Below are 18,829 nucleotides of genomic sequence, written 5' to 3'. Positions count from 1 at the left end.
AGCAGGGGTGATGGGTTCAGAGGTCAGGTTCCGGAGTCAGAATGTCTGGGTCTGAATCCCAGCCCTACATTGTAATAGTTGCATTAGCTTGGGTCAGACACTGAGGCTTACTGAGAGTCCCAGTTTCTGTATCTGGGAAAGGGGGAAATAATAGGACTTATGTCATAGAATCCCAAGGGTTCTATCAGATAAAGAAGAACCCTTAGCACGGTGCCTGGCACGTGGTTGGAACTACGCTCCAGCATCAGTAAACAGATTGAAGAAAAGGAGTTGCTTGTGGAGCCAGAGCTGGGAGGGGAGGCAGGGCGGACCGGGAGCTGAGCTGGGCTCTGGGTGTGGCTGTCTCTGCTGTTTTTCCATCCCACCCCACGCGTTAGCCCGATTCCTCAGATATTCCACCACGTATGAAAGCCGGTGGCAATTGCTGCTGCTTTATCCTCTGCACTTTTCATGAAGCTTGTTTGGATGGTGCTGGTTGAAACCCACCTCGCTGGTAGGAGCCGCTTAAGGGGTTGCCTTGAATTTGGGGCCACTGTGTCTGCTCAGCAACTGTGCTTGATGGGCTTTAGATCAGCCAACCCTAAATTGCTATCCTGTTGCGTTAGCCCAACTATAGAGAAGCCAGTAATGAGTCCAGCCTGATGAGCGATTCAGGTAGGAACATTTTTTCTTTCCCCGGTGAGACTTCATTGACTGTCCTGACAAGACCCAGCTGGAGCTCTGAATTACCAGGATCTTATTAGCAGCAACGGCTTACCATTGGTGGGTACTTGCGGAGTGTGGCGGACGGTGCTCGTGGGGCCGAACCCTCAAGCAGGCCCACTGGCCTGTTCTTTTTTGCCAATTTCCTGGATTCTCTGCACACCTCTTTGTCCTATTTCTTCTGGACATTTAAGACTCGGATATGTGGTCTGTTAGCTCATCTTTTATTTGCAACTATCAAAGCCTGGTGTTACTCAGTGAGCAAAAAAATCCTGTTTAGGAACATTGAAAAAAAAAAAAAAAACCTCTGGTTAAGTGACCATAGTAGCAAGAATGGCGAAGGTGTTTGCAGTCTCTTCTAGAGCAGTCTAATGGGGTATTTATTTATTTATTTATTTATGGCATCCCTGGGTGGGCTCGAACTCATGGGGCCTCTTTTATTTCCATTTATTCAGAAAGATGAAGGGATGGCTCAGCTCCTCCAGGCCTCTTATCTGTTATTTCAGGAGCATTAATAACTTAATTCAAGTTCCCCACCTTTTCCATGGGATTGTGTCCAGTCTCTCCAGGCTGAGGGCTAGGATGGGGTGCAACACGGAGTCCTCTGACACTAAAAGCGAGACGAAAGGAAAGGCAGGGTCGGGAGTCCGAGACCAGCTCGACCGGTGGCACTAGCGGCCTTGGGGAATACCCGATTCTGTGTGGAAGAATTGCTCAGGGGAATTATACCTTGAGCCTCTAGAGCCAAAGCATTTCTCACTTTAACCATTTCTTACCCAGATCTTTCCAAAATGCCCTTCACACAGCATTCTACGGGAAACATCTAACTTCAGCGGCCCACTCGCCATTGAGATATCCATTATTACGATGACAGGTTCAAGAACCGTCGAAGTGCCGTGGACCCTTGCACAATAGAGTGCCAGATCTTCAACTTTCTATAACTAACCTTTATTGGTTTTTCTGATTATAAGGTAAGAGTGTTAACATTTTTAAAAAAGTTATTCACTTTGTAAAAGCTTCCAGACTGTTTAGCTATCTACATGCTATCTTTGGCTCCCTTTAGTACATTCTAGCACCATCCCTCTCATTGGTTAGGTTTGATCTGGATTAGGCTGGGAACCCACATGATCAAGCCCACTGCAATTGTGTGTGAAGGGTACCCTCAGGATAGGCCAGTACCGCTATTAGGATAGAACTTTCTAGCGCATTAGGAAAGAAGCTTAGCCTATGGAATCAGATAGACCTGAGTACGAATTGCTTTTCTCTTACTGGTATTGGGAACTTCTGCGAATGACCGTATCATCCTTGGCTCCGTTTCCTCAATGTAAAATCAAAATAAGGACACCTAACTTGCATGACTGTTGTAAGGATTATAAGATGGGACACGCCCATCGTAGAGTTTGGCTCTCGATGGTGCCTCTGTGAGCACTTGTTCCCTCTCCTCCTGCATCACTCCCATGTATCACGATGCCGTAGAGGGAGAATGCTTCTAGGACAGTGGTTCTCAAACTTGAACTTGTGTCAGAATCTCCTGAAGGGCTTATTAAAATACAGATTGTTGGGGGCGCCTGGGTGGCTTGGTCGGTTGAGCATCTGACTCTTGGTTTCAGCTCAGGTCATGATCTCAGGGTCTTGAAGTTGAGCCCAGTGTCGGGCTCCGTGCTGGGTGTGGAACCTGCTTAAGATTCTCTCTCTCCCTCCCCCTCTGCCCCTCCACCTCTCACTCTCTCTCTCTAAAAAAGATAAAATAAAATAAAATAAAAACAGATTGCTGGGCCCCATCTCCAGGATTTCTGATTCAGTAGGAATAGGTTGGGGCCCGAGAATTTGCATTTTGGTGAAATTTCCAGATATGCTGGTGATACTGACGCTACTGGCCCGGGGGCCACACTGAGAATCTAGAACTGGTCTAGGCGATAGGCTTTGGTCTAAATCCTGATGGCTTCTCACTAATTGTGATAATTAATGCATATCATTCAACTTCTTTGAGCCATGGTTTCCTCATCTAAAACCTAAGTGTAACTTCTGCCTCATGAAGTTGTAATGGACATTAAATGAGATGGCAGTTGGAAAAGATCTAGCAATTATTAGGTCTTCATAAATCTTAATTTTTCCCTCTTTGAGGCAGGGTCCCTTCCTGCTCAACTTAAGGACTTTTTAGTGTCCCAAAGAACTATAGCAACCAGAGGATTTTTGCCCCTAAAATGACCTACTTCTTGTCCTCGGATACTTCACAAATGCGGCATCTGTCACATACTCAGGAAACGCAACGTAGACTCTGTAATAGGTAGTAAATATTGATCCCGTACAGGTCGATCGGCAGATCAATTTCTGTAACTTCCTACCTGTTTACCTTGTTAGAGAAGTGATGGATTGATGTAAAATATTTCCCCCTACAGCACAGGAAGCATTTACAGTACACACAAGTCAGCAAGTACTCTCTCTATGGGGTGGATGTGGGGTATGGGCTGTGGGTTGGGGCAACAAGTATACTCATAAGTTGCAAAGCAGGTGCAGCTCTAATCATATTTATTCTGTTCCAGTGATACATTCTCCAGAAAAAAAAGAATGTTTTTCTGCTGTGAAATTGGTTTGCTGGGGTACTGCCAAAAGGAAGCCTTATCATAGTAAATACATCAACTTTAATTATTCATTTCTATTTGCTCGAAGAAATATTCTTATGTGACATACATATGTTCATACATTTCCTTGTTGCAGCAACATGAACTAAATACGTTACTTTCACACATAAAATGCAACTCCAAGAGTTATTATCACTAACTCGTGTTCTCTATACCATTCACACATTTTCCATTCAGCTGGAGAAAAGGTAGTGCTTGGGTAATGGGGAAGAATCATGCAGCAAAAGATGAAGATCTCTTTAGTGTTCTTTCAAGCAAAGGGCGGGGGGGGGGGAAGCGCAGGCTACCATCTGCTATTGCTGATGAATTGAAACATCTCCATCTATAGGGATGCGTTAATGTACAACTGGTTCAGCAAACTCATCTACTGAACGTGCAGAACCAAGATGAGGCGCGACGTCGGGGTCTGTTCCGCCACCTGGTGTTCATTGAAGGAAACGTCCGCTGAGACCGGAATTCAGCAACCAGTGTTTCTCTTAGGACAGGCTGTTGTGAAATTGTTAACAATCTCAGTAAAAGACAATTCCAGAGTTTGTGCCAAATTCCAATAGAAGACAGAGGTTTGTTTAGAAACATTAGTTTGAAAGCGGTTAAGACACATTGTTCAATGGCAGATGGGATCTTTTTTTTTTTTTTTAAGATTTTATTTATTTATTTGTCAGAGAGAGAGAGCACAAGCAAGGGGGAGCAGCAGAGGGAGAAGCAGGCTCCCCGCTGAGCAAGGAGCCCAATGGGGGACTCGATGCCAGGACCCTGGGATAATGACCTAAGCCAAAGGCAGATGCTTAACCAACTGAGCCACCCAGGCGCCCCTCCCGGGGATCTTTTAACTGAGGCTCAGCATACAGCTTCCAGGGATGCTACCAGAAGATAAAATTGGCCCTGCTCACTCTCTGTTCTGCGTCTTTCCCATTTCTGCCCTCACGCTCCGCTTGGGCTGGTCACGTTGTCCTTACAGCACACTCCGATTGTTTTGTTCTAGCTGCTGCCGGGTCTACCGACCCCCTTCAAGACTCTCCTCCCATTTCAACCAAAATGCTTCTTTCTTGAATGCTACTGTATCTGATACCCATGTATTTATTACATAGTTATAATATATATTTGTTATAGTTATAATCTGATTAAATTAATTTTTGTTACAATATGGATGAGACTTAATGTTTCCAAGAAGCACTTGCATTTTCCAAACAGATTTATTAGCAGAAGCGAATCGGAAGTTGGTGAGTGTTGCCAGAGAAATGGCTTTAACACCCACGTTGCTTGACTCCTTTCCTCTTCGTCAGTCAGCTGACAGCTATTTGTGGAGCACTGACTTGTGTGTCAGGCACTGTTCTAGGTGCTGAGGACGCAACAGGTGAAGACGGCGTCGGTCCTTGAGGCGCCTGCACTCCAGGTGGAAAGGCAGACAGTAAATACACAAGCAAGTTAATAAAGGTAATTTCGGGTGCTGATGAGGAGTTAAAGCAGGGCGGTGTGGGTCTGAGTAAAGGGGGGGTCAGGGTGATGTTTTAACCAGGTTTGTAGAAGGCAGAAGCTCCCAGTGATGAGGGAGGGCAGCCCAAATATCTGGGAGGAGGGGTTTCCAAGCAGAGAGAAACAGTACAAAGACTTTGGCATGTTTCAGGGAAAGAAACAGACGGTGGATTTAAATACCATCAAAAACTCTCAGATTCCTCTCTCCAGCCTGTACCTATCTCTTCAATTCCAGATTCGTATCTCCAGCTCGGCTTTAGCAGGTGTCCCAAATCGATCAGGTAAAAAACTGCACTTCTGGTTTTATGAACCAACCTCAAAGTCAACCCCTTCCTGGTCTCCCTAGCTCAATAAATGGCATCTCTATTTCTCCAATTGTGGAAGCTCATGATTTGGGTCACTCCTGAGCTTCTCTTTTTCTGGACTCTCCTATCCTATCCATCAGCCAATCACAATGACCGTTTCTTCCACATGAATTTGATCCCGGCTCACCACTTCCATTGCTACCATCTTGGTGCAAGCTTGAACTATGGCAATCACCTCGGCAGGAGTTAGGGTGTTGGGTAACGTGCTGGAACCGAAATATCATCCTAGCTAAGATGCGGAACTAAAAATACAGTGGTTCAAATAAGGTAGCTGCTTAGTTTTCTCTGGCCAAGAGGTAGAAGGCTCTCTGCCGTGAGGTCATCCAGAGAACCAGATTCTATCTTGTGTCTCCAGTAGTCCTTAACTTACTGTTCTTCCCTTCATGGCTGGAGAAGGCTCAACACGAGGTCTTCTATTCCAGCCCACAGCAAGGGAGAGAAAAAGAGTGAGGATGTGTGTGGGGCGGGTGTGTGTGTGTGTGTGTGTGGAGGGCTGGCTTCCCTTTTAAGGCTGCAACCTTGAAGTTGAGCCTATCACTTCCCCTCACATCCCATTGGTCAGGATGTGGTCATATATATAGCCACGCTTAGCTGCGAGGGAATTTTAGGAAATACAGTATCCAGCTGGGCAGCCCTGATAAAACTTGGGGAGGTTCTTAGACAGAAGTGCATAAGAGAGAAACTCCAGCAGTTTCTGCATCTACCCCTGTGGTAGTCACACAGATGCACCACCAGAATCTTCCACCAGGGAGGATTGCTGCCCACCTACAGGAAGTGTGGCGAGCACACAGCCTCCCACTGTCATCTCCTTTGATGAGGACCTCCGGTCCTTGCTTGATGTCATGCCCATCCTGGGCAACCTGCATCCTGTGACTGAGTTGGAAGGGGACATAAAAGCCCAGCTGTTTCAGGACACCGACAGGCGATACTTGTCCTAGAGCTCCCTGCTGGGTTGCCCGAGGCTTGCTGGCTTCACGTTTCAGTTCGACTTCTTACTCTGCCAATCTAGCTTCTTCTCCTTTCTTCATAAGTGTTGGTTCCTGTTCCTAATAAACCTCTGGCCCCCCAAATTGTCTCAGCGACTACGAGAGAGCCTAACTTCTTGGTCTCCCTGCTCCTACCTGTGTTGACCTAGAGCATACTCCCCACATGGCCACGAGAGGGAGCCTTTCCCCATGGGCTCCGTCCCCTCCCTGTTCTCTCCCTACCCCATCTCAGGCCTCACTCGCTCCTTGCTCACTCCCCTCCAGCCTTGCTGGCCTCTTCCTCAGACATGCCCATCAGCTTCATGATCTGAGCTGTGTCCTTGATGCATCCTCACAGATCCCTGGGCTCACTCCTTCCTTTCCTTTAGCTCACCTAAGTCACCTCCTCAGAGAAGCCTGCCCTGATTGCCCTATTTCAAATAGCACTTCCTTCTCTCACTTGCTATTCCTTTTACCTTATTTATTTTTCCTCATAGCACTTACTACTTGACACTTCATTTATTTGTTTATTATCATCATCTTCTTGTCTTTCTTCTTCCACTAGAATGTCAGCAATTTCAGGGCAGAGGTCACAGTCATCCTTAAAGAATAATCACAAAATAAATGGATAAACAGACAAAAAGCAGAAAAGGAGAGAGAGCTGGAAATACTGGTCATCAGGGGCCAGACTATGGAGGGCGCTACAGACCATGGTGAGGAATCTGCATTTTGTTTCAATTTTAATGGGGAGCCATGGAGTGTCTAAGCAGGAGAGTGACCTGATCTGTTCTTAGGATGATCACTCGTTGAACTCCAAGGACCCAGAACCTTGATGTCGCCAGGGACAGGACACTCACCACTTCTTGAAGAAACCAATTCCATTGCTGAAAACCTTTCATTATTAAACATTTATTTCATATATTGAATCCTTCTTTCCTACAGTTGCTCCTCATTAATGTTCTGCCCTCAGGAACAACTCAAAACAAAGTTTTAAACAAGTTTAAAACTTCCACATAATGGCTCTTGAAATATTTGGAGACAGCTTTCTAAGTCTTCCCCCCCTTGGGTAAACATCCATGATCCTTTGAATTTTTATCCCATTACATGACTTTGAGACTGTTCATTGTCTTTCCGAGAGTTCTGACTTCTCAATATGCTCTTTAAGAACTGCCAACTTTGGTCTGACCAGCACGATACAAAGAAGCAATTGTGTCCGAGAATGGATTTGCCTATGTCTTTGAACACAGCCTAACTCGATTACATTTAGGCCCCATCCTAGGGATCAAGCTACACTTGTGGTCAACAGAAGGATCTGGAAATTCTTCAAGCGAGAACTGCTCTGTCCTTCTCTCAGTCTACTCGATCGTGCTGTGATTTACATCAATCTTGTGAAATTTATCCTGTGGTTTCTGGCTGATGTGGCTTTTTTTATGATCAACTCTTCATTCTCTCGGCTTGTGCAACACCTGAAAACCTACGGAACTGTTCTTAGACTTCATCTGATTGTTGAAAATATTAAACAGAATAGGACTGGGGACAGAATCCTATAGTTTTCTTCTTGAAAGTTTTTCTAAATTATCAGCTTTTAGTATAATAGACCGAGAAAGGAGAGGAGTGGATTCCTATGCACACGGCGTAAAGATCCTTAGCTCTCGGGTATTCATAGGTAAGTGGAAAGATTAGGAGCAGGGCAGTACGGCCGGTGGGTGTGCTATGTTGAAGAAAACTGGTATGAGAACGCGATGAAACAAAGGGAAAGTCACGAATGCCCTTGATAGGTTAAATGGTCAGCTGGATTTGTTTCACCTAGGAGATAAGGGAGGTCATCTGTAAAGGTCCTTGGTGTATTTGTATTTGTGCATGTTCATATGACGAGATGCTTGAAGAATGTTGCTTAAAATCCTTGATCTTCTTGAGGGGTCCACATAAATCAACATTGTTGGGTGTCTATACCCACTTTAAGTTTAAAGATTAAATTTTATAGCGTATGTGCTGCCAAAGTGAGCACATTTTTAAAAAAAATGATAGATCATATTTGTGGGAGAGATTTATGCCTCCAGCTGTCTTAAAATAGCGAACCAGTCCCCAAGACCTCCTTTGCTTTCACAGAGTTCAAACCTGTGAGGGCTATTAACTCCTGTGGGGTTTGGTGGGTTTGTTAGAGCTACTGTACGGACCTTTTCATATATACTTTGTACAAGCAGCTGCTGAGCCAACTAGTTATATGTTAGTCCAATCCACACTTCGAATCTTCTTTTTAAGTTGTATTTATTTTAGAGAGAAAGAGTGCGCAAGCAGGGAGAAGGGCCGAGGTAGAGAGAGAATCTGGAAGCAGACTCCCCCCTGAGCCTGGAGCCGGAGGTGGGGCTCGATCCCAGGACCCCAAGGTCATGACCTGAGCCGAAATCAAGAGTCAGCTGTTTAATCAGCTGAACCACCCAGGCTCCCCTTTTCCTAAGTGTTTAAAATTTATTTAAGTAATCTCTATACTCCGCGTGGTTCTTGAACTTACAACCCCAAGATTAAGAATCACACGTTCTTCCAGCTGAGCCAGCCAGGCATCCCAGTCCAATCCACACTTCAGCATCCCCCCTCCCAGGGATTCCATCAGAAGAGAAGTCATCAAAGACTTTGCTAAAGTATTTCCCTGTATCTGTTACCGTAATCACTGTGTCAAAATCAGACTCAGTCTAAATTTGTCATAACCTCTTGGAAGAGAACCCGCGTGGGTTTTTAGTGATCATCTCATCTTCAGCCAAGTGCACGTAACAATTCATACTGTCGGGCTGGGGATTTACGTCAAACTCACTGATCCTTGGTTTTCACAGTCTATGGCTTTTCCTCCTGTGGCTTCAGGAATCTCTCTTGTTTATCATTTTTAAAAATTCCTTTTTTTCCCTCCTGCCATACAGTGTTACAAACTCATTACATAAACTTTGGAAATGGAGAAAACAAGAAAAAAAACAAACCCAAACTTTTCCTCCTACCTGAAATACTCTTAACATTTAGGTGCATTAACTTCTAGCATTTTTTTCTATGTATATTCTTTACAATATCACGATGTTGTATGTGTATGTTTTTAAATAAAATATTCACGTTTCAGATTGTCTGCCTTACCAGCCTATAGTGTAAAGATTAATGACAGTGATGTTGAGGTCATCACTACAAGTTCTTGCAACTTGGGATATATTTTCCTGGGTTAATAGCCCTAAAATGCATTTTTCATAAAAGATTTCATTTTTAAGTAATCTCTACACCCAATGTGGGGCTTGAAGTTGCAACTCCAAGATCAAGAGTCGCGCGTTCCACTGACTGAGCCAAACAGGCGACCCCCCTGAAGAGCATTTTGGACAGCCAGTTGCTCATAATTCTTTTCTAGCTGAGCTTCGATTCATCTTCATGATATCCACCTTACCTTTTTTGGTGTGAGTATAATTTTGTTGGCTCATAAGCCAGAAGAAGACTAAAAATTAAATAACCGAGCTCTCTCTTTGCCCTGTGTTTAGATCCTTCAAGCACTGGAAAGTCAGAACATAAATCGGGCTAACCTTTCTGGAAGGCAACCACGTAATGTGTGTCGAGATCCTGAAAACATGTTTTGCTTTTTGTTCAAGTCCTTCCTCTTCTAGAAATAAGATCCTAAGAAAATAATGTATTCAAAGATTTTATAAAAGGCTCTTAACTGTGGCGTTAGTCACAGTGCTAAAAGATACCATCGAAACGTCCCCAAGTCAGGAGATGACTAAACTATACTTGATGATAGATTGTATAGTCAACTTTAAAAAAGCATGCCATTAAAATGTAAGTAATGATCTGGGCAAGTGCTTATGATATGAAAATAAAACACAAAATTTTGCTGCGTATGATCCTGATTTTGATTTTGGTGTATAAACATGCTACAAGGACATAACTCCATGCGGCGAGATTATAGGATTTTCATTTGTTTCGAATATTTGTTTTCCAGATTGATTCCACAGATATAACATGCTTTTCTAATGAGAAGAATAAACATATAATTCCCTGCTGCATGAGCCCTCTTCTTTGTGAAGTAGAACACCCGCCCATGTTCTTCCTGTTCCGACTCCCACCTTTGCTGTCCTGGTAGCTTACGTGATCTTTATCTCATTACGTGATCTTTATCTCAGCTTGGGCTTGCTTTAGTCAGCTGAGCTCCTGACGTTTTGCAGGCTTGGTTTATGCTGCATTTGAATTCATTCCATATAATATTCCCCTCCTTCCACCTTTTTCTATTTTTCTTTTCTTTCCTCTTTTCTTTCTTTCTTTCTTTCTTTCTTTCTGGCATGGTCTTTTCTTTCTGTATCTGAGCTCATCAGAGAACTTGTTGAAAAGTCATGTGGGTTTCTCTGGCTGCCTCCTTATTTTCTTCATCAGATCATCAGTGAATGCGTTTTCAACAATTTATTCTCAGGCTTTCATCTGTTAAGCCTCATCTGTTTCCTTCCAGAAACTCTAGTAATGAGATCATATGGATCTTTTCTTTTGATTGCTTACAATATGTTTTTCTAAATAGTGTATGATATCTATGGGAAAGATCCCAGTGTTCTCTTCTTTGTGTTCCAAAGTGTCAAGGCCTTTTTATCCTCAATGTGCCCTAACTCTGGATTTCATGTGAAGCAGGAAAAGGGAGGGAGTTGGGACCGGGCACCAAATTCACCCACTAGGAGTCAAGGGGGCTGAATCAGAGCCTGAATCTGGAGGAAGTGGCTGGGGTTTCTGGTGGTCACTGGACATTACCTGGGCGACATGATGACTCTGCTAAATCTTGGGGGGAAAACATTTCCAGTATTTCTATACAAAGATGAGTTCCTGGAAAAGAGGAGTCCTATGCTTGCGCTGACTGAGGGGACAAAGACCAAGTAAGCAGGGCCTGGGAATGCTCTTTTAACACGGGAGAATTACACACCTTCTTTTCTGTTTGTAGATTTCCATGTAGGAAATATTTTTTCTTTTTTTAAAAAAATGTTTTATTTACTTATTTGAGAGAGAGAGAGAGCATGAGCAAGGAGAGGATCAGAAGGAGAAGGACAAGCAGGCTCCCCATTGAGCAGGGAGCCCAACTCGGGACTCGATCCCAGGACCCTGGGATCATGACCTGAGCCAAAGGCAGATGCTTCACCGACTGAGCCACCCAGGCGCCCCTCCATGTAGGAAATCTTGTATTTCCCTCAAAAGAAGAAATCGATTTTCTGCCTTATCTACTGATCGGTTTTTAAAAATCAGCAAAAACAAAATAAAACAAAAGCCTGACATAGTAAAAAGAAGGAAGAAAGTGAAACACCCATATTCCACCACCTACAGAGAACTCTGGCATTTGGAAGTAGTGTATGGAATGTGGCTCTTTTTTTTCTTTTGTTCTTTTGTGTTTTCTGGTAATGAACACCAATTCACTGAGTCTTACTGAAATCTATTACGGTTTTGTGTGGGAATTTCCAGTACTTTGGTGTAAGACATCCAAGGCATTGATATTAATGATAAGAAGAATGTTAATGAGAACAAAATTTTCTCAAGCACTCGGTATAAACCAGGCACTTTTAAAGTACTGTGCATGCATTCCAATTTAATCCTGACAATCAGCATTTGAAGTAGGTTTTCTTTTCATTCCCATTTTAGAGCTGAAAACCTGACTATAAAAGTTTGCTCGCTGAAGATGTCACAGCTAGTAAGAGGCAGAGTCAGGACCCAAACTCAAGCGAAACATGATTAAAACCTGTTTTTAAGTGGGACACCACATTCCCTCCATTGTGGGGGGGCATGACCGCCTTCCCCGACGGAGTCATCCTCTGAAGAACCACACGCTATGCTCCTTTTCTCTATTTGGTTCATATTCCCCTCCATAGACTCTATCTCACTGTTACATCTGGGCACTTGCCTCCAAATTCAGTTTAAAACCTAACATCTGGGTTAGTGACTGTGCCCAGCAAAATTCCCTCCCGTTCTGACGACTGTCCTCAGCCCTTTGCTAGGAGTCCATTCTTTGGGAATAAAGTCCTTTCCTCCAACGCGTGCTTCGGGAGAGCAGCAATGTTCCAATTCGTCACGGCTAGGTGTACGCGTGGCCAATGTCATGCTGCTCGTTTCATAAAATGTCTCCCACTCACTGACACCACAGAACGCAAGGTTTGTGAGTTCTGTTTGAGATGTACTAAGGTTTTTCTTTCTTTCTTTTTTTTCCCCAATCCCTTTCTCTCCCTGACTCCTCTCTTGCCCCCATTCGTCTTCTACTCTGCCGTCAACGCTCTTTCTGAAATACAAACCTGACCTTGGCCCTCCCTTTCACTACCTTTGGGATGAGTTCAAACCCCTGATCATGGAGTATAAGAGGCTCTGTCATCTAGAGCCTACCCTCCCTCCAGGCTCATCTCCCGCTATTCCGTACCTGAAGTATTCTGCTCCAGCAGCATTCAACTGTTTGCAGCTATTGGGAACACATCTTTGCCCCGGCAGCTACCCGGACTCTCTGATTCTTACCATCGTGTCCCCACCCCACCTCACTCCCTCTGAACCACTAAGCTTCTGTAAAACACAATCCAAACGAAACACCCTCTGTGAAGTTTCTGCAGTTGCTTTTAAGGAGAAGTACCTCTGACTTTCTTCTATTATTTTATTTCTAGCCCTGTATTTCCATCCTAGTAAACTGTGAGCTTCTTATAGGCAGCAATCAAGTCTTATGTATTTTCTGAAATTCCAGCATCAACCATGAAGGACAGCTTAGTAAGGGCTTAGTAAACGGTTGTAAAATATTGAATGAATCGGGGCACCTGGGTGGTGCCGTTGGTTAAGCATCTGATTCTTGGTTTCGGCTCAGGGTGTGATCTCAGGGTTGAGAGATCGAGCCCCGTGTCAGGCTCTACGCCAGCACAGAGACCGCTTGAGATGCTCTCTCTCTCTCCCTACATCTCCTGCTTGTGCTCTCTCTCTCTGTCTAAAATAAATAAATCTTTTAAAAAATGAATGAATTCATGGAACCCGGAGGTAATTCGCAAGAGATCAAGGAGTTGCATAATATGGAAAGTATAGAGAATAGTGTCACTTTGGCAAGAGAGAGAATGTATGTGGTGGAAACCCCTTGGTTGAACTTAACTTTGGTAAATATTAACATGCTGAATCAGAGGGGCTTATCCCTCCCTGCAATCGTAATTACCTCAGCACTTAAATTAATCAATGCCTGGACCGCTTCTATCCCCGGAAGTTCTATTCAATTTTTTGAAATTTAATTTATTTTTTAAAGATTTTATTTATTTATTTGTCAGAGAGAGAGAGAGCACAAGCAGGGGGAGCGGCAGGCAGAGGGAGAAGCAGGCTCTCCATTGAGCAGGGAGCCTGATGCGGGGCTGCATCCCAGGACCCTGGGATCATGACTTGAGCTGAAGACAGACACTTCACCAATTGAGCCACTCAGGTGTCCCTCAATTTTTTTTTTTAAAAAGTCTCGGAGATTTTAATGTGCAGCCAAGGTTAAGAATAAGAGCTCTAGATGAAGATTGAAATTGTAGTTTATAAAAGATATTAGTTTCTTCAAGGTAAATGGTATTTACATGTAGGGAATCTCAGAATTCACACAAAGATGTTTCAGTGCTGACTTTGGCTGACTATGTGTGTATTTCTAGACACATGTCCACTAAGACCTATGACAATGTTCCTTTATCCTCTTTGCAAATACCTGCATATTCCTGATAGATTCTGCTATCGTTAGAGCACAGACACTTGCATCTTTCCACTAGGAGCTTGTTGGTGGATGTTGGCCAGAATCCCATCCCAGAAAGAGACAATATTGAAAGTTGTTGTCATTGTTTTTTAATCTAAACTGTTGCTAAATGTTTAATGTTATGGTCAAAGTCTCTGCTTGTAAAGTAAATAAGAACAGTTTTGAACATGTGATGCAATGTGATTTTAGGAATACAGAACCTTGGACTCTGAGTCTAGGTCTCTATAGTTTTTCAAAAGAGAAGAGGGAAGGATCTATAAATTCATTAAGAATTTCAAGTACAGGGTCCTATGTTTCTTGTAAAACACATGTTTTCGTGTACTCTTCAGCCTAAGTGTCTATGTGTCTGTGTATTCCTGTCCATGGTTAACAAAGCAATATATTAAGTGCAGCATTGAATCCAAGGGTTGGTTAATCTTTAGTGGTGAGTATAAACTCCAACAATACAAAACGACCACTTGACTTGCTGAAATTCCTTGGGGTTTTCTTTTTTTCCTTAATGGTTTTTCCATTTGCTCTGCCAAATTACACTTCAATGGTAAGTTTAAATATGTCTTTAAAATGCCATGTAGCATTGACGACCAGGAGCTCCTTGGGTATTATTGTAGGGTACTTAGTGTGAGTGGAACTTCAGGGAGACGACAGATCAGACTCCAGGCCATCCACACGGTGCTAATGTGATGCGGGGCGATGACTCACCAGCTTGAGATGAATGATTTCGTCTCATCTTAAGGCTCGTTGTGAAGGCTTTGCATTAGACCCATGTGTGTTTTTGGAAGAGTTCTGAGAACATCTTGTAATTCTCAGACATGTTCAAGTGGCAGTATGCTTAGGACTAATAATAATCATAATTTATTAATTGTGCAAAATGCCACCCATTTTCTTTGTATTTAATTACATAAGCAAGGGGAAATTTTACTAACAAAAAAAAAAGAAAAAGGGAACCCCCCCCCCGAAACCACAAACACATGTGACTCCCTTCAAAAGCTGTCAGACTAAGTTTGATTTAGTTATTTCCTCATTGGCTTGTTCCTATACTTTTTTTTCTTTCATCTCTAACTTTATTATTTTTTTTAATGTTTTTTTATTATATTATGTTAGTCACCGTACAGTACATCCCTGGTTTCTGATGTAAAGTTCGATGATTCATTAGTTGCGTTTAACACCCAGTGCACCATGCAATATGTGTCCTCCTTGTTCCTATAATTTTTGAATTATTTTCTGTAGTTTAGTAGCTGGCAAATAGGAGCTGGATGTCAATGGCTCAAAAATAATGTGTATACATTATATATATATAACTACTTATAGCTACCTCTCTTCATACACACATACACACACACAGACACACATACACACACACAGACACACATACACACAAACTTAAAATTAAAAAATTCTGTCCATACACTGATTTTTATGGGGTGATGCAAAAAAAGTTGAGGCCTCATATAGTTTGGTTGAAGAACAATATCTTACTGGGCACTAGGGTGGCTCAGTCAGTTACGTGCCTGCCTTTGGGTCAGGTCATGATCCCAGGGTCCCGGGATCGAGCCCCACATTGGGCTCCCTGCTCCGCGGGAAGCCTGCTTCTCCCTCTCCCCTCTGTTTGTGCGCGTGCTCTCTCTCTCGCTTATCTCACTCTCTTTCAAATAAATAAATAAAATCTTAAAAAAAAAAAAAGAATGCTATCTTATTAAGACTCTTAAGGAAACCACAAGAAGGGCATATATTCCTTTTGGTGGTGGTTGTTATATTTTTAAGCAATTTCAAATATACAGAAAATTTCCAAGAATAGAACAAAAACCTCCAAATACTCTTTACCCAGAGACCCCATTCATCCTTCACCAAACATCCCCTCAGGCTCTTACAGCACCAGTTTGGGACACCCATTCAAGGATTCTCCCTGGGCTCCCTCACTCTTTCCTTGCCTTTCATGGCCTCTGCCATTTGAAGGCGACGGGGTGGTCATTCTGCATATTGTCCTCCAACTTGAGTATGTGCAATATTTTCTCAGGACACAACCCAGGTCACTATGTTTGGGGCAGGGGTATCGCAGAACAGAGGCCATGTCCTTCCCATTGCATCTTATCTGGGGGGCACACTAAGCCCATTTGTCCCATTAAAGGTGGTATAATTTTGATAATTTGATTAAGTTGGTGTCTGCCAAGTTTCTCCACTATAAATTCCTTTTTTCTCTCTATGCAATATATGCTTATTTTAAGTGGAGACATTTTTAAGGCTATCTGAGCATCTCATTTCTAATCCCACTAATACCCCCCTAGTTTTAACAGCCATGGATAGTTCTTGCCAGAATTAAGTATTTCTCTGATGATTTCCAAACTGCAATTTTCCAATTCCAGTGTTCCTATTATATTAATTGGCATTCTACCCCAAGGAAGAACTTTCTTATCTTCCCATATATTTGTTAATATGTTTATTGCTATCAACATGGACTCATTGATTTCCGTTTTAGTCAATGGACTATAATTTTCTACGATCATTACTTATTCTGACACTCAGATTGTCTCGTCTTGAGAGCCCCTTCAAGTGCCTTCTGGGTCCCTATCATTCTCTGAGCATTACCTGAGTTGCTTTTCACAACACGATGTTCCAGAATTGTCTTATACTTTCCACTACCAGAATCAGCCAATTTTCCAAGGAGCCTTGGATAGTTGTATTAGAAACCAAGATCTAGGCATGAGGTATGCTCATTGCTACTGAGTATATTGTCTTCCCCAGACCATCTTGGTGGAAAGAGCTAGGAATAATATGTATAATAGGCATACGTACCTACACACGTGCACACCTTTGTAGCTATAATTTCTGAGTCTATGTATATGCAAAATTTATGCTGATATCGCTATTTCCAGTCCAACACTACAGGGTTTATTTGAGCTTCCCTTCTTTCTCTTTTGCTACCTCTCCTCACCAGTAAAAATCCTGAGTTCCATCATCCCTAATATATTTGCCTGTTTGCTCAATCCCTTTTTGCAGCCAACCCTGTGACAACACTGGGCTGTCATCATCACAAGGGTCAATGTGACTGCCCCACTGGGTCTGCCCCATGACTTTTGGACAGAATTAGGAAGGAAGGACAAAGGAATGGGGGGGAGGGGAGGGAGAGAGGGAGGAAAGAAGGAAGGAGTACACTGTTTTTAATTTGAAATATAATTAGCATATAATAAACGCACAGATCTTAAATGTTGAATTGGATGAATTTATTTAACAAATTATTTATTTTATTTTATTTTTATTTTTTATTTTTTTTTAAAGATTTTATTTATTTATTTGACAGAGAGAGAGACAGCCAGCGAGAGAGGGAACACAAGCAGGGGGAGTGGGAGAGGGAGAAGCAGACTCCCAGCGGAGGAGCCTGATGTGGGGCTCGATTCCAGGACTCTGGGATTACGGCCTGAGCCGAAGGCAGATGCCCAATGACTGAGCCACCCAGGCACCCCAATAAATTATTTTTTTAAATTAAAGTATAGTGGACACACAACGTTATGTTAATTTCAGGCGTACAGCATAGTGACTTGACAAGTCTATACATTATGCTATGCTCACAAGTGTAGCCACCATCTGTCACCATACAACGCTATTACAGTTCCAGCGACTGTATTCCCTATGCTTTTATCCCCAGGACTTATTCGTACGGTGACTGGAAGCCTGTACCTTTCACCCCCTTCACCCATTTTGCCCATTCCTCCTCCTCCTCCCCTCTGGCGACCATCAGTTCTCTGTTATTTATGGGTCTGCTTCTGCTTTTTGTTTATTTCTTTGTGAGTTTTGATCACTGCGGGTACCCTAGTAACAAACGTGTAAAAGAAAATACAAAATGTTCCCGCCCCTCCAGAAAGGCTCTGCAGGTGAGGGTGCTCATCTATCGGCAAATATCGTTAAAACCCCCTCTTCTTCTTCTTCTTCTTTTTTTTTTTTTTACTGTCATGGTGCAGTGGATAATTAAATGTTTTTTTATTTTAATGTTTTTTTATTATATTATGTTAGTCACCAAAAACCCCCCCCTCCGTCACTGCTCCTCTCAACGACTCTCACTCCATTTGCATCTGTTACCAAAAATGTCTCCTCTTAGTTTCACACTTCTCAAATTTGTTTTCCTGATGTCCTGCCTGTTTGGCTTCTCTCTTTCTCCATCTCCCTCAGATCTGTATTATGTACAACAACTCGGCCCTGTCTTTAGTTTCTCTCTTCTCCACACGTTGAAGGAATTCTCCACAATAGAGCAGAGCCTGTGAATGATCTAGAACCCCCTTCGAAGGGGATGGTGGAGTGAGTGTATGTGTGTATAAAGACTGTGATTTAATCAGAGAGGGGGAAGGGCCACGATTATTTTCTATTAGTGACAGTATGCTTTTCCTCTTGTCACAGAACACAACGTTCATTAGAAGCAAAGTTCGAGAATCACTGCCTGACAAGAATATTTCTTAAATTAATGTGTGTCAAGCAACCTTAGACCTCAAAGACCATCCATATGAGAACCAGCAAAAGCAACTGACTCAGAGCTTGCCACAACAAGGGAGTCAGCCCTCGTCATTTGCATCTGGCAGAGACTCAAAGTCAGAGGAGTGGTCAAACTTGGTTGTGGCCACAAAGGGCAAAAAGGGCAAATTTCGAGTATGTCCCGATGGGAGGTTGTTGGCATGACAGGGACGACTGGAGGTGGACGGACCAGAAGCTGGGCGTCCTATGTGATTGATAAAGAACATATCTGACTTTCTCCAGCTTGTCCTAAGTTGGGCCAATTGCTATGGAGGTTGGGATTTGGCTTGCTGGACTGGTTGCCTCAGAAACTAGGGGTCAGAGTTCTATTCTTATATATTTTCTGGTCATTGTCCACTTGTATATTCAGTCCCTGAGTGGGAAGGATGCATGAGAGGACTAGAGAGTCATGGCTGGTCCTCTCTGAACCCTCCAAGCAACATCAGCGGCATTGGCCAT

The sequence above is a fragment of the Ursus maritimus genome, unplaced genomic scaffold, assembly GCF_017311325.1.
Source record: "Ursus maritimus isolate PB19 unplaced genomic scaffold, ASM1731132v1 scaffold_24, whole genome shotgun sequence".
Lineage (NCBI taxonomy): Eukaryota > Metazoa > Chordata > Mammalia > Carnivora > Ursidae > Ursus > Ursus maritimus.
The sequence above is the reverse complement of the archived record's forward strand: the minus strand, read 5'-3'. Positions refer to the sequence as shown.